This window comes from Podarcis tiliguerta (assembly GCF_965153285.1).
Source record: "Podarcis tiliguerta genome assembly, chromosome: 3".
NCBI classification, from domain to species: Eukaryota; Metazoa; Chordata; class Lepidosauria; order Squamata; family Lacertidae; genus Podarcis; species Podarcis tiliguerta.
Genome location: NC_139536.1, coordinates 105,829,357 through 105,851,183, shown reverse-complemented (window position 1 = coordinate 105,851,183; position 21,827 = coordinate 105,829,357). Strand labels below are relative to the sequence as shown.

At 45.1% G+C, this 21,827-nt stretch overlaps 1 protein-coding gene across 2 annotated transcripts in view; it reads left to right on the top strand.

Moving 5' to 3' along the window:
* PLCB4 (phospholipase C beta 4) overlaps positions 1–21,827 on the top strand; it is a 234,494-nt gene that overhangs the window by 8,201 nt on the left and 204,466 nt on the right. Inside the window, exon 1 of one of the 2 annotated variants that reach the window (XM_083431924.1) lies at positions 21,693–21,742. The exons of the other annotated variant lie outside the window; for it this stretch is intronic. The gene's annotated coding sequence lies outside the window, so the exon portion shown is untranslated. Of the gene's footprint in view, positions 1–21,692; positions 21,743–21,827 lie in introns of those variants that run through there. 2 annotated transcript variants of the gene reach the window in all.

The following is a 21,827-nucleotide window of genomic DNA, read 5'->3' as shown; positions in this document are numbered from 1 at the left end:
CTTTCAAGCAATTGCACACCTTTAAATATAACTGCTGTTCAATATGTTTTAAAAATCATATCAGATAGATGTGCTGATACATTCAGGAGGAAAAAGCCATACCCACTGCCTTGTGGGACATCTTTAGAAGAAGAAAAGGCTAAGGAGTAAACCCTAAGATGGTTGGTTCCTTGTACGTCTCCTCCTGGCAAACTCCTGAAGCCCTGCTGAACAAAATAACACAACACGATGGTCAATAACAATGGCACTAAACACTATTTATAGACTAATACATATGGCCAGAAATTGCAACTAAAGTCTCTGAATCTTCTTCACCAGTCACAGTAGACTAATTCAAAAGTTTGATGTATACATAATCTGCCACCAAATATCTCCGGAACGGAGTTTCCAGATAACCAATCTGTTTTGTTCAATGCTTCATCAGCCAATCTTGATCAATTCTTCATCAGCCAGACTTGTAAGAATTAATACGAGAAGGATGCAGTTCAATTTCTTAACAAGCCAATCTTACATGCAAGTAAATATAAAAGCTGTAGAAAATATGCTGTGGATCAGTGCTCATATGATACAGTAGTCACTGATTCAGTGACTATTTACTTACATGTAAGATTGGCTTGTTAAGAAATTTTCAAGTGTACACAATCCCCCCCCCCCATATAAGTAATAAACATTTTAATTCCCTTTCGCTGTTCATCCATCAAGGATTTTTCAAAAACAAAGTGAATATGAACAGAAAATCTTCATAGGAACACAGAACAGGCAAAGTTTTCTTTCCCTTCGGGTACATTCAAGTTTTTCCTCCTGCACATGTTGATTCTAAATGTTGACACATGCAAGGGCAAATGGATAAAATTTTGCAACTGCTCCTCTCTCTCTCTCTCAATCTCTTTCACTTTCCTTCTCTGTCACACACAAAATGCCACTTTCCATTTCCCAGTTTTCCTCGTGCTATTTCCTAGACGCAAAGTGCAAAAAGGCAACTGTCTCTCAGGATGTTTCCAGGAGATTTTGTGAGAAGGTGTTTCTCTAGCTGGCTCGCAGAAGGTCTCCCTCACAAACCCCTAGAAAACAAATAGTTAAACTGTGTTTCTTAATGTGCTTTTGTATTCCTCTTGAAATCAGCCATTTGCAATCAGTTGCAAAGCAGGAATGAACCCATTATTACCGTATTTTTCGCACTATAGGACGCACCAGGCAATAGGACGCACCTTGTTTTAGAAGGGGGAGAACAAGAAAAAAAACCCTCCCCCTCTCTGCCCAGCGCCCCTTCAGCAAAGCAGCAGGAGGCGCTGCACAGAGAGGGGGAGAATTTTCCCCCTCTTATTTCTCCCTCTAAAACAAGGTGCCATTTAAGGTGCGTTCAGTGGCCTTCAGGCGCCTACCTTGGAAGCCTGGAGAGTGAGAGGGGTCGGTGCACACCGACCCCTCTAGCTCTCCAGGCTTCGGGTTCCTTTCGACCTGCTCTTTGGGGCTGGCGGGGGGAAGCCCACCACCAGCCCCAAAGAGCAGGTCGGGGAGCAGCGGAAAGGCGCGCAGCAGAGAGGCTCCTGCCATAGCCGCGCGTCACCTCTCCAACCGGGAGAGAGTCACAGGGCTATGGCGTCTTCGCTCCATAGGACGCACACACATTTCCCCTTCATTTTTGAAGGGGAAAAAGTGCGTCCTATAGAGCGAAAAATACGGTATTTCCTGAGAAAGTCCTTTCTTCACTTGGGGTTAGAATGCTATTTTCCTGTTGTAGATAGGAGAAGGCAGAATGCCAGATCTTTACTTTAATTGTCTAGTCCAGGAGCAGGAAGCCTGTGGACCACCAGATATTGTTGGACTACAGCTCCCATCATCCCTGACCAACAAGAAGGAAGCCCTAAATTTTCCTAACCTAAGAACACAAAATTGGGAGTTGATCTCCTGCTTCCTCTTTTGTAGGCGAGATAAACATAAAAAAGGACAGTATACGTCATTCATTATGCATCCTCTGATAGACCAACTCTTAAAGCCGCTCCTTGACGTACACTCTTAAGTACAATTTTCTTTTTCTCTAGAAGTAGACTAATCACTAAAACCGAGCAGCTTTAACTCTCAATCGGCTACAGCAGAAATAATCTTTGTCTTCAAAATTGAAATGTTTGTTCTGCCTGGGACAGAGCAAATTTTGCTTTCTTAACGTTTCAGTTAAGTATTTAAATCTCTCCTTGAACCAATTATTAGTTTTTTATTCATTTATAAAGGTATTTATACGCCACTGTCTTGCAAAGCTTCAGGGCAGTGCACAACATAAAAAACATTTAAAAGGAATACAAAGTATTATTAGATGTCTAAGACTGGGTGCTTCTCAGAGGATTTTGTGAAGAATGCAGTTCCTTTTGATGCAAGTATACTTAATTGCTAACATGATTTGCTTAAAGTAATAATGGAGCATGTACCATTTAAACATCAAAGAGTCTTGTGACACCTTAAAAATTAAGGTGGTATTTCTCATGGTATTAACTTTTGTGGGTAACAGTCCACTTTATCAGATGCATGGAGTGTTATAGAAGTTATAGATATATATACTCATGGTGGTAATGGCAATTTGTAATAATTGAGGTCAGGGGAAATGAAATGCAGAAATGTATGACTGAAGATCATGAAAGCAGATGCCATAACAATTGTGTTAGTCTTGAAGGTGCAACATGTCTCTTTTTTGCTTTTGCTGCAAATGAATAACACGAGTACTCCTTTAAACATCATCACTGATAACCCACAAGCCAGCTTTTAAAAATAGTCCTGTGCGACTAGTTCCACACACGAAAGGGGACTTGAATATTCCTCAAACAACCCCCCACATCCCTATGAAACTGAGATAAATTTCACATAGTTTTTAAAAGCATGTTTCAAGTCCCTCTGTCCTCATCCTTAAGCATTGCCATGGAGCAGGGACAAATGAGATGGTGAGAGGACTACCCAAGCCTTATTCATGCTGTAGGGCGGTTGTGACAAAGGTAAGATTATCAGGACCATAGACAGCGACCCTGCAGCTGAGAGCAGTCAGGACAAGTTGTCTCACCACTGGCTTGCTGCACCTGCCAATATCTGGCCTGGAGGCTCAAGACTGGCTCCTCCAAGGCATGGCGGTTTGGAACAGCAGGGACTGAATCTGTGGAAGTTTCCTAGGGGTTTGTTGATCCTCTGAGGAATGTGCAGGCCATCCTTTGGACTACATAGGTAAAGGGGTAAAGGGACCCCTCACCATTAGGTCCAGTCGTGGACAACTCTAGGGTTGCAGCGCTCATCTCGCCTTACTGGCTGAGGGAGCCGGCGTACAGCATCCGAGTCATGTGGCCAGCATAACTAAGCCACTTCTAGCAAACCAGAGCAGCGCACGGAAATGCCATTTACCTTCCCACTGGAGCGGTACCTATTTATCTACTTGCACTTCATGCTTTTGAACTGCCAGGTTGGCAGGAGCTGGGACAGAGCAACGGGAGCTCACCCCGTAGCGGGGATTCAAATCGCCGATCTTCTGATCGGCAAGACCTAGGTTCTGTAGTTTAACCCACAGCGCCACCCGCGTCCCATACATAAACTTCATGTTGTTGTTTAGGCGTTTAGTCGTGTCCGACTCTTCGTGACCCCATGGACCAGAGCACGCCAGGCACTCCTGACTTCCACTGCCTCCCGCAGTTTGGTCAGACTCATGTTTGTAGCTTCGAGAACACCGTCCAACCATCTCGTCCTCTGTCGTCCCCTTCTCCTTGTGCCCACAATCTTTCTCAACATCAGGGTCTTTTCCAGGGAGTCTTCTCTTCTCATGAGGTGGCCAAAGTATTGGAGCCTCAGCTTCACGATCTGTCCTTCCAGTGAGCACTCAGGGCTGATTTCCTTCAGAATGGATACGTTTGCTCTTCTTGCAGTCCATCGGACTCTCAAGAGTCTCCTCCAGCACCATAATTCAAAAGCATCAATTCTTCGGCGATCAGCCTTCTTTATGGTCCAGCTCTCACTTCCATACATCACTACTGGGAAAACCATGGCTTTAACTACATAAACTACATAGACAAAGGTAAAACATCCTCAGAGCTGTGGGGGGTAGGTGTGGCATCCAGGTACCAACAGGATGATCCAGTGGGTAGGACTGAGGATATTCATCAGTGTCAGTGGAGCTGTTTGGTTCATTTTGCATAGGGAAGTTGCTCACTGAGGCTCAAAGGCTTTATTTTTGTATATTAACTGTAGTGCGAATCCAGGGTGCTTCAAACTTTGGCGAGATAGTTCTGGTCTTTTGAAAGCATAATTGGAAGAAGTGCGGCTACACTGTAAAGTTAATTACCTGACAGTTTGCCTATCACCCTGTCTAAAACGGTTCTCTCTGAATCTAAAGGAAGATGACTACATAATGACATCCTTTTATTTTTATTTTTACAAAGCTTAAGGGAGAAAGGCTTGAACAGGTGAAGCTCCCTAGTAGTGGAGGGGTGAAGAGCTGGATTTGGATGGTGGGCAGAATACCCCCTATCACTTTGACCTGTGTGTACAACTACCCAATTGTCCATCCCCTCTTGTCACCAAGATGTTGGGTGAAGCCTTTCCCTTTGCAAATGGGCATGAACTCAAGGTGATCTGCAATGGGGAAATAATGTTCCTTTGCCTGCATGGTTTGATTCAAACACACAGAGAGACAATTATGGAGATAAATAAAGAGCTCACATATAAATGCAGAGTAGAACCTTGACTTCAAACTCTGAGTGGCAAAATGGGAGAATTTGCAAAATTTTGAATGTTTGCATTTCTTTAGATTCAAGGTTTTCCCCATCTCCATCTGGTTCTTAGCAGTCTAGGAGAATTTAGCTAGTAAAGTACATACCATTAGGGGACAAATCAAGAAAGACATTTTCCCCTTAGCCTTTCCTGAATTGAGCATGCAGCAAGCAAGCATGCTCATATTGACATCCCAGCACAAAATGCTCTAGCTGGGAAACAAGAAGATGGTCACCAACCTCTCCCTTTGATCGCAGACAACTAGTGCTGCACTTTTGAACTGTTTCTTTTTGTATTGCTGTAATATTATTTGTTGTCATTAATAATAATTCTTTTAGAGGAAACACCCCCCCCCCATCTCTGGGTCTTTGGGTGTCTAGTTTTCTGTACAATACAATGATTTGGAAACACTATGTTTGAAATTGTATTTCAGAGAGTAGCAACTGTTTGACCAATAGCACAATCCTAAGCATATTCACATAGAAATAACACCTACTGAGTTCAAGGGAACTTACTGTCTAATACAGAGGTGGGGACCAGGTTGCCTTCCTGAGGTTGTTGGAGAGCCAGTGTGGTGTAGTGGTTAAGAGTAGTGGACTCGTAATCTGGTGAACTGGGTTCGCTTCTCTGCTCCTCCACATGCAGCTGCTGGGTGACCTTGGGCTAGTCACACTTCTCTGAAGTCTCTCAGCCTCACTCACCTCACAGAGTGTTTGTTGTGGGGGAGGAAGGGAAAGGAGATTGTTAGCCACTTTGAGACTCCTTAGGGTAGTGATAAAGTGGGATATCAAATCCAAACTCTTCTTCTTCTTCTTGGACTAAAACTTCTATCAGTCCAAGCCAGCATGGCAAATGTTCAGGGATGATGGGCATTGCAGCCTAGCAAGTTCTCAAAGGTCCTCAGCTCTGCTTAAGTAACTGTGCTTAGGATTGTAGCTGAGGTGGCCTCTCTTTCCCCCAACCATCAGCACTGGGCTACTCAGAAACCATTTTGCCTTGAGGGGAAGACAGACAGAAGATAGAACCACCTGAAGACCTGGCTCCAGTGTCCTATCTGAAGTGAAATCTACTTCCTCATTGTCCCCCCAGGGCTTCTCAAGAACCATCTTGCACTAAACAGGGAAGTCCAGCTTCCTAAATGCCTCTTCCCACTTGTAGCTGTCTTTGTTGTTTTATTAGTTTTCCTTTATGCTTATTACTTAAAAAAAAACACACCCGCTTTTTGTGATTTCACTGAAAAGTGGTATATAAACACCTATAAAAAAGAATTAAATTACTAGCTGAACATTGTGGGGCTTGCATCCAAGCGAACATACACAGGATTGTGCTGTAAATGTTCTCCTTTTAAACCAGACAGGAGACAAACCCATTACCGCCAACATAAATAATGGAGCTCATATTTTCCTAATGCAGTTTATGTATGTTAAATCCTACCCTTTTCACCCGGGGATTCTTGGCACCCTTTCTACCATACACACTCCTGCAAAATTCTCTAGCATGAGTTTCATTCCACCACTAGATTCACAGAAGGTACATAAAGCAACATGTGACTCGACAGGGAGACCTCTTTCTGCCACCCTCTTAGCATCAGAAGTGAAATTTACCAGAGTTCACTCAGCTACTGTTTGGCAGAGCTGTAGAAGTATGGGATGAGTAGGCTTCAGAGGAAACTATGCATTATGCAGTCTCCCGGCTCATCTGCAGATTTTTAAACAAAAGCCAAAGCAGTCTGGGAGCTGACAAAAAGATGGGTGCAGGGAGAAAGATGGCTTAACCCTTTCCTCTCTGTTCCTTGTTCAGCTCAAAATTACTGTCCCTGTGATTATGCATTCCTGAGCTGAATGACTTTGGGCTCTGTAACTGAATGGACAGGAAGTTGAGTTGACTTCTACATCGGCCTGGTTTGATTCTTCATACGTGCATCTGAGGAAGCAGGCACTGGTGTACAAAGGCTTATGCCTTTTTAAAATAGATGTGGTTATTCTTTAAAGTGCTATACATGCTATTCATGCTTTGTTGGTTTCTGATACAGCTGTTGTTGTTTAGTCGTTTAGTCATGTCCAACGCTTCATGACCCCATGGACCAGAGCATGCCAGGCACTTCTGTCTTCCACTGCCTCCCGCAGTTTAGTCAAACTCATGCTGGTAGCCTCGAGAACACTAATCAACTAACTCATCCTCTGTCGTCCCCTTCTCCTTGTGCCCTCCATCTTTCCCAACATCAGGGTTTTTCCAGGGAGTCTTCTCTTCTCGTGAGGTGGCCAAAGTATTGGAGCCTCAGCTTCACAATCTGTCCTTCCAGTGAGCACTCAGGGCTGATTTCCTTAAGAATGGATAGGTTTGATCATCTTGCAGTCCATGGGACTCTCAAGAGTCTCCTCCAGCACCATAATTCAAAAGCATCAATTCTTCAGCGATCAGCCTTCTTTATGGTCCAGCTCTCACTTCCATACATTACTACTGGGAAAACCACAGCTACCCCTCTCCTATTAATTGTATGCAGTTTAGACAAAAAGAAACAACGTCAAACTTCTTAAAAGAGTGTGTTTGACAGGTTGGTGTCAGCTAATGTGTGGATAAGGTAAAGGTAAAGAGACCCCTGACCATTAGGTCCAGTTGTGACTGACTTTGGGGTTGCGGCGCTCATCTCGCTTTATTGGCTGAGGGAGCCGGCGTACAGCTTCCGGGTCATGTGGCCAGCATGACTAAGCCGCTTCTGGCGAACCAGAGCAGTGCACAGAAACGCCGTTTACCTTCCCGCCGGAGCAGTCCCTATTTATCTAGTTGCACTTCGACATGCTTTCGAACTGCTAGGTTGCAGGAGCTGGGACCGAGCAACGGGAGCTCACCCCGTCGTGTGGATTCAAACCGCCGACCTTCTGATCGGCAAGTCCTAGGCTCTGTGGTTTAACCCACAGCGCCACCTGTGTCCCTAATGTGTGGATACAGGTGTGCAAACTCTGATTTGGACACCCAGGGTAGTTTGTTGTTGTTGTTGTTGTTGTTTTTGCCTTAACTACGTGGGACAATCCTGCCACTAGTTGAATCCTAGTCTTTAGCCCTCTCTCTCTCTCTCTCTCTCTCTCTCTCCATGGCTTAAACAGCCTTGCCAAGCTATCTTTTGTTTAAGCTGTCAGTTGAAGTAACTGTTCTCTGCTGCTACCCAGTGCTGATCTTTTGATGACTGCTTCCCCAGGCAGTGAAGAAGAGAAGGCAGGTCATGGGGTTACTAGGGGCAGTTGAGTGTGTAGAAGTACAAAGGCAATGCTCAGCTGTAACTCTGGCTTTGCTGCATTTGGCCGTTTAACCTTCTGCAAAAGCCGATTTGCCTTTTCTCTTTTTTGCCGAGCCGAGCCTCTAGCTCTTCTGTAAATGGGAAGGGAAGAAGGCAAAAAGGATGGTGCATTCAAGGCCCAGGGCCATTTGGGGATGGCACACTTTGGGTGGGATTATTGTATGAAAGAGCAGCGTTGGTTCCAGCATTGGGTGGAGTGGGGATCCTGGACAAAGGATTCAGAAGACATCTGAAGGCAGCCCTGTTTAGGGAAGTTTTTAATGTCTGATGTTTTATTGTATTTTTAATATTTTGTTGGAAGTCGCCCAGAGATGATGATGATGATGATCATCATCTTCTAGGTGGGGGACTCCCTTGTGCTTGTACTTGAACCCTTCTTGGGTCTTGTGCTCAGATCATGCATCTGGTTGGCCACTGTAAGAGCAGGATGATGGACTAAGATGGACCTTTGGCCTGATCCACCTCTTATTATGTTCTTATGTGCCTTCCTTTGCTAATGGACACTGGTGGGCTTACAAGGTGGCAGTGGAACTACTCCAAAGAGAACTGCATGTACCCACCTTTTTGATTTCCTGTAATGCCTCAAACACATGGGCCAAATTAGGCCCATCAGACCTCCCAATCTGGCCCGCCAGGCTGTTCCAGCCAAGCCATGTCCACCTGCCCTACACCTGAAGTCATATATGACGTTGGATGTGGAGCAGGTAAATGTGCAGTTGGGCCCAAAGAGGGTTTGCAGGTACCGCTGACCTGGTGACTGGCAGTGTCTGCAAAACCTCCTACACAGCACTGAGATCAGATGATATCGCTGGCATTTGCAAAGCTCCATGCCTTTCCCGGAAGAGTTTGAATTTGAACCAGGTGGGCGTTCCCCAGCCGCCTGTCATCATTGGACCATCAGGTGATTGGCAAATGGGTGGTCCAATTCCCCCACCTTTGCAGGTGCCGTGTGGGAAATGGAAAGGGCGGTTAGTTCCAGCTGCCTGGTACTAGTCTGTGCCAGACCAGGTTAAAAATACAGTGGTACCTCGGGTTACATACACTTCAGGTTACATACGCTTCAGGTTACAGACTCCGCTAACCCAGAAATAGTGCTTCAGGTTAAGAACTTTGCTTCAGGATAAGAACAGAAATCGGGCTCCGGCGGCGCAGCAGCAGCGGGAGGCCCCATTAACTAAACTGGTGCTTCAGGTTAAGAACAGTTTCAAGCTAAGTACGGACCTCCGGTACGAATTAAGTACTTAACCCGAGGTTCCACTGTAAAGAAAAGACAGGCCATGTCATGCCTCAGCAGTAGATTTCAGAGAAAGAGGTTCCCTCCTTATTGGATTATTTAGACAAGGACACAGGAAGTGTAACAATAAACTTTAAAAAACCCAAAACCCTCTAGTGGGAAAGCTATCAGCTTGCTGGCATTGTTTAGGCCACATTTTTTCCTTCATCTCTTTCAAGGGCAATAACAACAACAACAACAACAACAACAACAACAACAACAACAGAACAGGGACTACATCCATATACCGTATTTTTCGCACTATAAGACGCACCAGACGACAAGACACACCTAATTTTTGGAGGAGGAAAAGAAGAAAAAAAATATTCTGAATCTCAGAAGCCAGAACAGCAAGAGGGATTGCTGTGCAGTGAAAGCAGCAGTCCCTCTTGCTGTTCTGGCTTCTGGGATAGCTGCGCAGCCTGCATTCGCTCCATAAGACGCACACACATTTCCCCTTACTTTTTAGGAGGGAAAAAGTGAGTCTTATAGAGCAAAAAATACGGTATCTCCCTGAAATGAAAGCAAAGTTTGGTGTCCATCGAGCAATGCAGATTTCTCTCTCTGGATGCAGAAGGGAAAATGTGTGTGGCTACAGCTTTGAGATACCAGTCAATAAGTTACACAGCAGCAACAACAAGCTTATTTGGCAGACAGTGCCTCTCTGCCAGTGATCCTACCAGGTGACTTTTCTGCTGCTGGGTATCTTCCAATGTCAATAAAAGGCAGTGCAGTCATCTTTGTAACTCCAATGGGTGTGGCCTGTTTCAATCCAATTTTTTGTGCCATAGCAATGCTTGTCACTGGAATATCCATGATTGGTAGACTCTAGTGTGGTAACCAGTACTCCCCCCCCACCCCCAAAAAAATGTTTAGGGGTACTCTCATTTTGACTCAAGAAAATCACCATTTTATAGTTCGAATTGGGAAAAATAAATACAGTAAATAGACAAAAGTACAAAGAACACGCATTGCCTCATAATTCACAGTGGATAGCTCACAGTAACTTCCACATTGTCATGAGGTTGTGCACACTAACATCTTGGTTCCTCTGATGAAAAATAGTAATTTTCCTACTCATATTGAAATACTGCCCTTCAACAAAGCCAAACTTTCATCAGTAAAGCATCACACATCCACATTCCACACTGCTTCACACATTAAACGCCCGCTTCCATCTGAGACTCAGAAAACATTGTGACAGGAAGTGAGGCTGCCATCTGGGGTAGCAATGGAACTGACGCTTCACTGTGCTAGAGAAGAAACTATTTAAAAAAAAACTTAGTTTCTTCTCCTGTTAGATTCACAAAATGATTAGGGTTATGCGTACCCCTTATCCCCTGATAAAAAAACGCAGTGATGGTAACAACTGGTCTACAACCAACAATTTATTTATTTTTTAAAAGTAGAGAAGTTGTTTCAGTTGTTGGCAGAATCCAGTTGTGAGTAATTTCTGCATGTAGAAAAATTAATAAGGGCTATCAGCTCAACTGTTTGGATAATATATTGTACACCGTCTTGGGACATATGTAGAAAGGGATAAATTAGCAGTGGTGATCATAAATGGGAGAGTTCTGTTGTGCATGTGTCTTGCTCATGTGCACCCCATAGGCATCTGCAGGCAATCCTCCAACATTTCTCCAATGAAAATAGGGGTGTCCTATACAACAACAATTTATTTATACCCCTCCCATTTGACAGGGTTGCTCTAGCCACTCTGGACAGCTTCTAGCATATATAAAAACATAATAAAACATTAGACATAAAAAAACCTTCCCTATTCAGGGCTGCCTTCAGATGTCTTCCAAATGTTGGCTCGGGGATCACAAACCTCCATACAATCCAACGTTTCTTTGATGAAAATAGGGGTGTCCTAAGGAAAAGTGGAACATTCCAAGATCAAATCACAAACCGGGACAGCTTCTGTAAATCTGGAACTGTCCCTGGAAAATAGGGACACTTGGAGGGTCTGTCTGCAAGGCCACTGTGCATGGCCACAGTAGGCTTAATGTTCATATGCAGACTTTATATAAGCATAATAATAATAATAAATAATAATAAAAAGTAGAGACATCACCATGCCAACAAGGGTCCGTATAGTAAAAGCTATGGTTTTCCCAGTAGTGATGTATGGAAGTGAGAGCTGGACCATAAAGAAGGCTGATAGCCGAAGAATTCATGCTTTTGAATTATGGTGCTGGAGGAGACTCTTGAGAGTCCCATGGACTGCAAGATGATCAAACCTATCCATTCTTAAGGATATCAGCCCTGAGTGCTCACTGGAAGGACAGATCCTGAAGCTGAGGCTCCAATACTTTGGCCACCTCGTGAGAAGAGAAGACTCCCTAGAAAAGACCCTGATGTTGGGAAAGATGGAGGGCACAAGGAGAAGGGGACGACAGAGATGGTTGGATAGTGTTCTCGAAGCTACCAGCATGAGTCTGACCAAACTGCGGGAGGCAGTGGAAGACAGAAGTGCCTGGCATGCTCTGGTCCATGGGGTCAAGAAGAGTCGGACATGACTAAACGACTAAACAAGAACAACAACAGTAATAATAATTTATTTGTACCCCACCCATCTGGCTGGGCTTCCCCAGCCACTCCGGGCAGCTTCCAACGAAGATTAAAAATACATTAAAATGTCACACATTAAATACTTCCCTGAGCAGTGGTGGTTAAGGCAGAATTATTCCCGAGTAGATGACGAAACACAGGAGATGATTTTAACCTATGCACCAAGCAGATGGTCGATGGAAAGAGGCAGCTATTTATGCAGCACATTTACATTAATCACAGAAAAGTGGCAAAACTGGATCAGGGTGCTTTCCTCCCCAGGAAACTCTGGCCAGGAACTGCAACCTGCTTCTGCTGAGCTGAAGCGTGTTGTTACATAAAACACACTGAAAAGCCAACCTGGTTCTGATAAATATTTGTTGACCTATTTACCAGTACTCTGCCTTGCCTATCTGTATGCTATATTCATCTCTAGAATGTGTGTGCTGTGGCCTGCCAGCATGTGAATTCGCTCTTGCTAAATGCAAATTATTATTAGTAGATCGGTTATGGGGAACGGGTGGCTTCCTGGATGTCGTTTTTCCTGGTCATTGGCAATGCTGGAGGGCTGCAGGTTCCTCGCCCTCATTCACTCATCCATTTTATTTGTGTGGCGCTTTTCCAAAAAAGAAACCGTGCTCCAAGAAACAGGGATGCATTTTAAACAGGCGCTACAAAAACAATTTCAAAGTAACATAGCAGTGCAAAAATAGAACAGCATACCCCCCCAACCCCACACATTGTTGTTGTTTTTGTTTAGTCGTTTAGTCGTGTCTGCCTCTTCATGACCCCATGGACCAGAGCATGCCAGGAACTTCTGTCTTCCACTGCTTCTTGCAGTTTGGTCAAACTCATGCTGGTAGCTTCAAGAACACTATCCAACCATCTCGTCCTCTGTCGTCCCCTTCTCCTTGTGCCCTCCATCTTTCCCAACATCAGGGTCTTTTCCAGGGAGTCTTCTCTTCTCATGAGGTAGCCAAAGTATTGGAGCCTCAGCTTCACGATCTGTCCTTCCAGTGAGCACTCAGGGCTGATTTCCTTAAGAATGGATAGGTTTGATCTTCTTGCAGTCCATGGGACTCTCAAGAGTCTCCTCCAGCACCATAATTCAAAAGCATAAATTCTTCGGTGATCAGCCTTCTTTATGGTCCAGCTCTCACTTCCATACATCACTACCGGGAAAACCATAGCTTTTACTATATGGACCTTTGTTGGCAAGGTGATGTCTCTTAAGATGCTGTCTAGGTTTGTCATTGCTTTTCTCCCAAGAAGCAGGTGTCTTTTAATTTCGTGGCTGCTGTCACCATCTGCAGTGATCATGGAGCCCAAGAAAGTAAAATTTCTCACTGCCTCCATTTCTTCCCCTTCTATTTGCCAGGAGGTGATGGGACCCCACACATTACAATACTATAAATGTAGCAAGATTACTTAAACAGCACACAGCAACCAGTAGCAAAGATAACAAGGGAATGTCGTAGTTTCATCTTCGTCCTAGAAGCACGCCTCCCGTGATGTTGCTCACATCCTTCTTCTCCTGCAGCAGCTTTTTCTGAGGTTTCCAAGGGCAAAGGATGGGGTAATATGCGCTCTTGCTGCATATTATTGTCATTTCATGCTCTTCAGTTAGTGAAAGGCGCACCTAATGGGAGCCTGATTGTAACACCAGCATTATTACTGTTTCCAGCTCCATTTCCAAGCCTTGGCTTTGACCTTTCTGGCAAACGTTTGCTTTTAGCTTGACTTTTGGAGTAATATAAGATTCTGCCCTTTGCCTGCTGGAATTTGGTGATTATTAGTTGCCTGGAAGGATCCCATTTAACATAGAATTTGAAAAATCTAGATCAAGAAACAAATGCAAACTATCTCTAAAATAGGAGTGGGGAACCTTTTAAAAGGATGTCACATAGAGGAGGGAGAAAGGTTGTTTTCTGCTGCTCCAGAGAAGCGGACACAGAGCAATGGATCCAAACTACAAGAAAGAAGATTCCACCTAAACATTAGGAAGAACTTCCTGACAGTAAGAGCTGTTCGACAGTGGAATTTGCTGCCAAGGAGTGTGGTGGAGTCTCCTTCTTTGGAGGTCTTTAAGCAGAGGCTTGACAACCATATGTCAGGAGTGCTCTGATGGTGTTTCCTGCTTGGCAGGGGGTTGGACTCGATGTCCCTTGTGGTCTCTTCCAACTCTATGATTCTATGTTTCTATGATTCTATGATTCTATATCCTTGGGTCACATTTCTCATGCCAGTGGTGGGTGGGACAGAGACAAAAAGTGGGTGTGGCAGACAGAGCAATGGATGTGATTCTTGTGGGAATGTTCAGGGTGGCAGGAGAGGATATATTGTTTATTAATATCCTTGCTAGCTTGCGCCAGCAAGTTCCTGTACTTAGCAGAGTGCACTCCCCTTCTTACGCAGCAGAAAGCTGGTTGCAAACTCATGTGAGTTTCTTAGGAACAGGCATCCCCAAACTCGGCCCTCCAGATGTTTTGGGACTACAAATCTCATCATCCCTGACCACTGGTCCTGTTAGCTAGGGAGGATGGGAGTTGTAGTCCCAAAACATCTGGAGGGCTGAGTTTGGTGATGCCTGCTTAAAATAATAAGCAATTCAATCTGGCTTGTCCAGACTGAAATGTGTTCTAATATTTTCCTGGTAAGACCCCTTGAATCCCTCCTAAAAGAATAAAGACACCACAGTCTTATTCATAAGTAACAAAAAGAACGTTTACTCACAACCAGGCAGAGCACAGTGTAAGCCTTGAAGGCAGGGTTTAGGCTTAATGTTTCAAACATATACAAACAACTTTACCCCATAAGGGAGATTTACCCAGTGACTGCAGTTAGCAGTCCAGGTGTTCACAGGACGAAAGGAAGATGGAAAACAGAGACAGTGGCGGCATGTCTTGGCCTTTTACCAGGTCTGGAAAGGTCACGCCCACCCACTAGTCACATGCAAGGAAGGATGCTCCAGGTCAGGAGGAACAGGAAGTCTTGACTGGCTGAACCAAACATTCCCTTGCACGTCCACTCTAGCAAAACAAGGAATGTTGTATTTGACTGCTCGCAGTGAATTACATCCCACAATTCTTACCTTTGTTCACACCACACCTTTCCTTTAAAAGCAAATGGCTCCCACCAAGGAATCCTGTGAATTGTGGTTTACCCTTCATGGAGCTATAATTTCCAGCAGGGGCATCTTACCCATAGAGGCTAGTGGCGCGGAGCACCAGGGCGCCAAGTTCTGGAGGGCACCAGGGAAGAGGCGGAGACTGGATGCGGCGCCTCCGCCTCTTCCCTGCCGGCAGCGCCATCCTCCCTAAAAAACTCTGGGAAACAGGGGGGGGGGGGGTTGCGCGCCGGAGGGAGCTTTGCTTCTGGGAGATGATATATAATGAGATGAAAAAAATGTTGAAATACACATTTATAAAGAAACCAGAAGCATTTTTACTGGGCATTGTTGGGAGTGATATAAGTAGAAAGGAACATAAGCTCTTTTTATAGCAATCACAGCAGCAAGAATATTACTGGCCCAAAAATGGAAGCAAGAAGAATTACCGACGATTGAAGAATGGAGGATAAAGTTAATGGACTATGCAGAACTAGATAAACTAACAGGAAGGATTCGAAACCGGCGGGACCAGAAATTCACAGAAGACTGGAGTAAATTTATAGACTATTTGAAAAGTATTTGTGAAGATCAGACGACGTTTGCAGATTTGCAAGAAGTTTTGTGAGGAGTATTATGGGAAGTATTGCAAAAATGGAGAAGGGGAAGGATGATTTGTTAAGAGATGTAAAGGCAATATAAAGTTAAGCAATGCATAAGAAGTGGTTAAAACGGTGGATCATCAGAGGTGCCGATGGAAGTCTAAAAAGATTGTATGAGTGATAAGTTTTGTGGTACATTTTTTAATTTATATGTTAAAATAATAAAAAAAATATTTTTTTTTTAAAAAAAGAGAATTGCACAGGGGCAAGGCTGGTGAGATGTGGGGCCTGGGGAACATCTTAGTGGCTGGGTAGAGAGGTCCGGAAGGTGGCATTTGACTCTCGCTCTAAAATGTCAGTATTCCTCTTGACATAGGATTACTTTAAAATAAATGGCTTGTGTTTAGTGGCAGTTTGCTTATTTGGGCCTTAAAGCTAAATCATAAAGCTGTAAAGTGTACTGCCATTGGGCTTACTTAGGAACTGGGTGTTCTCGCTTAGCACATTTAGATGGTCTCTCACACCCTGTGGCCTTCAGCTCAGGCTGATGATCTTCAGCTTCAGGTGACAGTGACTGGGACCTATTTATTTTGCACAGCTCTGCTCGCTCTGACTTGGGGACTGTCAGGTGCTTTTCACACATCAAACAGCATGAAAATGACGTTCTGTAAGTGGAAATGAGTGAACTGAGGTGAACCCGACAGCAAAATAGCCTTATAGTGCAATCTTATGCATGAAGACGTTCTGTAGCTCGATGGCGAAGCCTCTGTGATCCACGTAGATGCTCCCAGATTCAATTCCTGGCATTTCTGCGTAGGGCTGGGAATGCCAACTTCCTGAAACCCTAGAAAGCTGCTGGTAGCCAGTGTCAGCAGTATTGAGCTAGATGGACCAATTGCTTGTCTCGGTATATGGCAGTCTCAGCTGCATGAACAATGGTCAGGGATGATGGGCATTGTAGTCCAGCAATATCTAGAGGGCCACATGGCATTCAGGATTACAGCCTAAGCCAGGTTTACTCAACCTCGGCCCTCCATATGTTTTTGGCCTACAACTCCCATGATCCCTAGCTAGCAGGAGCGGTGGTCGGGGATGATGGGAATTGTAGTCTCAAAACAGCTGGAGGGCCAAGGTTGGGGAAGCTTGGCCTAAGCCAATAAGTGGGTGTTGCTGCCAAATAAGCATACACAGGAGCACGGTATATACTGAATTACTGCTGCAATAGCTTGTGTGCAGCAAAGCATACAGCATGAGTAGGCAAACTAAGGCCCGGGGGCCGGATGTGGCCCAATCACCTTCTAAATCTGGCCTGCAGACGGTCTGGGAATCGGCGTGTTCTTACATGAGTAGAATGTGTGCTTCTATTTAAAATGCATCTCTGGATTATTTGTGGGGCATAGGAATTCGTACATTCCCCCCCACCACCACATGTTCTGAGGGACGGTGGACCAGCCCATAGATGAAAAAAGTTGCCGACCCCTGGCATACAGGAACCTGTGCCTAACAATATAATAATAAATATATTATTTAATATAATATACAGTGGTACCTCAGGTTACATACGCTTCAGGTTACATACGCTTCAGGTTACAGACTCCACTAACCCAGAAATAGTACCTCGGGTTAAGAACTTTGCTTCAGGATGAGAACAGAAATCGTGCTCTGGCGGCGCGGCAGCAGCGGGAGGCCCCATTAGCTAAAGTGGTGCTTCAGGTTAAGAACAGGTTCAGGTTAAGAACGGACCTCCGGAACGAATTAAGTACTTAACCCGAGGTACCATGCGGGTGGCGCTGTGGGTAAAAGCCTCAGCGCCTAGGGCTTGCCAATCGAAAGGTCGGCGGTTCGAATCCCCGCGGCGGGGTGCGCTCCCGTTGTTCGGTTCCAGCGCCTGCCAACCTAGCAGTTCGAAAGCACTCCCCGGTGCAAGTAGATAAATAGGGACCGCTTACTAGCGGGAAGGTAAATGGCGTTTCCGTGTGCGGCTCTGGCTTGCCAGAGCAGCGATGTCACGCTGGCCACGTGACCTGGAAGTGTCTCCGGACAGCGCTGGCCCCCGGCCTCTTGAGTGAGATGGGCGCACAACCCTAGAGTCTGTCAAGACTGGCCCGTACGGGCAGGGGTACCTTTACCTTTACCTTTACCACTGTAAATCTAATAATAAAAATTGATTATGAGTGCTGTAATGCTTTGTGAATATTATGACTTTTCTTGTGGTTGTGCTGTTTAGCCTATTTTTAAAAGTTGCTTTGTCAATAGTGTTTTATAGAAAGTGGTTGGTTGGTTAATTATTCTATATGATTTATGTTGTGGTTGTGGTGTTACTATTTATGGTATGGAAGCAGCTTTGTGACTCATGGGAGTGAAAAGTGGCACAACAACAACAAGATGCTCTAAGAAGATTTTTTTAAAAAAGCACACAAAAGTTGCCCAGTGCATCTTAATGAAATCATTGGTGGGTCATGTTCCAACAGGAGGGATTTGCACAGCAGTATCCTCAGTTAGGAAATAACCGAGCCTGGGAATATTAAGTGCTTAGAAGCTTTTTATTTCGACTGGATTTCAGATGCTCGCCTTGAGACCCTGTGTTGTTAGGGGAAGGAACTGCATGTCTAGCTACCCAGTAAAAAGCCCCCACTCTGTGCACATACAGCTATATGGATATACATGAAGGTGAAGGATATACATGGGGGTGGGCTGAGTATATGCTTGTGCATGTGTTCCGTACATAAGGGGTGAGGAAACTGAGATTTTGTTGTATTGCACCTCCTATCAGCATCAGCCAGCATGGCCATTGGTCAAGGAAGATGGGAGTCAGAGTTGAGCAACGTCTGGTGAACCTGAGATATAGATGTTCATTCTTAAGTCAAAACACATTGCAGTGGTACCTCGGGTTACATACGCTTCAGGTTACAGACTCCGCTAACCCAGAAATAGTACCTCGGGTTAAGAACTTTGCTTCAAGATGAGAACAGAAATCGTGCTCCGGCGGCGCAGCAATCTCTTTGCACCTGTTTGGAACCATGAGGCTGTGCAGGCAAATACGAAATATTGCCGGCTACCAACATTGGCATTTGTTCTGAAATTCATTATGACTGCACTGCTACGCCTTGCATGTAAAGTGTGGAATCCATAGCTCTCTGCTTAAGAGCCGGACGATGGGCAGGAACTGTAGCCCTGGGGGACCCTGTTGCAAGGCTTGCATGAAGAGATGAATATGGCACCCTCTGTAATAAAGAAATATCTAATTCTGGAATCTTTCCAATATAATGTACCGTAATTTTTTTGCTCTGTAGGACTCACTTTTTCCCTCCTAAAAAGTAAGGGGAAATGTGTGTGCGTCTTATGGAGCAAATGCAGGCTGCACAGCTATCACAGAAGCCAGAACAGCAAGAGGGATTGCTGCTTTCACTGCACAGCGATCCCTCTTGCTGTTCTGGCTTCTGAGATTCAGAATATTTTTTTTCTTGTTTTCCTCCTCCAAAAACTAGGTGCGTCTTGTGGTCTGGTGCATCTTATAGAGCGAAAAATATACGGTATTTGCCTTTCCTTTGTCCCCGTGTGCTCATCTGAAGGCTCTCCTATACATCTTCATCAAAGACCCTTCTAAGGGTTCTCTTGTCATATGAGGTTTAGCAGGGGAGGGGGTTACTAGGGAAAGGGGCTTCCTAGTGGTGGCACCCCAATTGCTCTCACCAAGGAAGGCTCATCTGACACCTAATTTGAAGCCATTTTGGTGCCAGGCTTTTTCATTGAATTTGACCTGTTTTGTGGTACTTGCACAGCCTTTGCAGATTTCATGGTACGCATTTTGTTTTATGGCATTTTGAAATGTTGTCAAGTTGCTGTGAGAATCTGAAGAGCAGGAGATCAATCTTTACAATAAAACAAGTGTGTGTGCAATATGATTGCCTTTTTTGCTTTTGATCGAATGCTTTCAGTTTTGCCAGTTTTGCTCTCCAATTTTCAAGATCATTTGCATTCCAATCCTTGTGTTTTCAATTCAAGCTACAAGCTTTAAACCCATTACTGTGTTTCAAGTTATGAATCAAAACAAGGAAGCAGCATGGGGCCTAGGAATAGCTGTGGGGGCCTCCCCCCCCCCAATTTATCACCATGTAATTCCCACCATGTGTATGCAAGTATTCAAACTACCGGTATATATAAGCTACTCAGCCCTATAATGAGTTTCTCTAGGCTACCTTAGTAATGTGGAAATGCTGATCTCTCTCAAACTAACAACCCATTGCTTGTAGAACCATATAGCTCATAGCTGTAAACATGTACTGAACTATAATACAGGTTTCCAAACATTTAGCAAGTGGAGTGTAGCACGGAAGCCTCCCATCTGAATTCTCCATTGAGCAAAATGTGCTGTTCTCATTTTCCCCACACCAGGAAATATTTGGGCAGGAAGTAGGTTGACATCACAATTAAAGTACAATTTGAATTTAAACAAGGTGGAAGCTCTGCATTTTTATTTTATTTTTTTGTAACAATGAGTTGGGTTTAGCAATGGCTGCTTGCATTTATGTTTTTGTGCTCTACTTACCCCACAATAGTACTGGTGTAAATATCTTCTTTATGGGACGCGGCTGGCGCTGTGGGTAAAAGCCTCAGTGCCTAGGGCTTGCCAATCGAAAGGTCGGCGGTTCGAATCCCTGCGGCGGGGTGCACTCCCATTGTTCGATCCCTGCGCCTGCCAACCTAGCAGTTCGAAAGCACTCCCGGGTGCAAGTAGATAAATAGGGACCGCTTACTAGCGGGAAGGTAAACGGCGTTTCTGTGTGCGGCTCTGGCTCGCCAGAGCAGCGATGTCACGCTGGCCACATGACCCGGAAGTTTCTGCGGACAGCGCTTGCTCCCGGCCTCTTGAGTGAGATGGGCGCACAACCCTAGAGTCTGTCAAGACTGGCCCGTACGGGCAGGGGTACCTTTACCTTTACTTTAAATATCTTCTTATGAGAACCAGACATAACATAAGAACATAAAAGAGGCTTGCTGGATCAGGCCAATGACCCATCTAGTTCAGCATCCTATTCTCGAAGTAGCTAATCAGCTGCGTATGGGAAACCTGTAAGCAGTAAGATTATACAGGATTTGGATAGAAGCAAAGGCAAAAGAAAAAGGGACATGGGTGGTGCTGTGGGTTAAACCACAGAGCCTAGGACGTGCTGATCAGAAGGTCGGCGGTTCGAATCCCCAAGACGGGGTGAGCTCCCATTGTTTGGTCCCAGCTCCTGCCAACCTAGCAGTTTGAAAGCACATCAAAGTACAAGTAGATAAATAGGTACCACTCTGGTGGAAAGGTAAATGGCGTTTCCATGCGCTGCTCTGGTTTCGCCAGAAGCGGCTTGGTCATGCTGGCCACATGACCCGGAAGCTGTACACCGGCTCCCTCGGTCAGTAAAGCGAGATGAGTGCCGCAACCCCAGAGTCGGCCACGACTGGACCTAATGGCCAGGGGTCCCTTTACCTTTTTAAAGGCAAAAGAGGTTTGATAGATAAGATGTACAAATGACCTGCAAAAAACCCCAACGACCCTCTACCTACAAAGGGAGTATAGCTTTTAATTTTTGTGTGTGTTCAGAATACTTTGGTGCAGACACCAGCAGGAACTGCAGTGTATTAAATGAGCAAGCCTACACTCATCGATTATCAAACAATAAAATACGTCATCCAAGCAAATAAAAGGCAGCGTAATTTTGTTGACCAATCATAAACTTTAAGAACACACCCTCCCTTAAAATAACTTTTCACTGGAGAGTTTCTCTTTGCCTTGTGTGTTTGGGTAGGCTCATTTCTGACCGCTCCCGCTCCCCCAATCCCTAAACCCAACTCTTTTGAGGATTGTTCCGATTTGGTGGCCAATCAATGCTGCTGTGCTCCTGTTGGCAGGTATCGCGGCCGCTGGCCGCCCCCACCTATGCGCAGGCACCGACAGTAAGGCGCCTCCTGCCTTATGCGCGCACAACATCTCGGCATGCAAACGCCGCGTGGAAGAGAAAGAGGCACAGAGCAGGGCCTCGCCTTTGTGCACTTGTCATGCACAGCTTGCTAGTGCCCTGGGTGGGAGGAGGGAGCCAGGAGTTTTTGGCTGGCGCTTCTCTCTCTCTCTCTCTCGTCCTGCCCCTGGCGGCGGAGAGACGCCAGCAGCCGGAGAGCCCTGGCCATGCAGAGTGCGTAATAATGCATTTTGTAAAGCGGGTGGGCCCCCGTCCTTGGCGCGCGCATAACCCTTTTCTCCCCCTATCCTCTATCAGC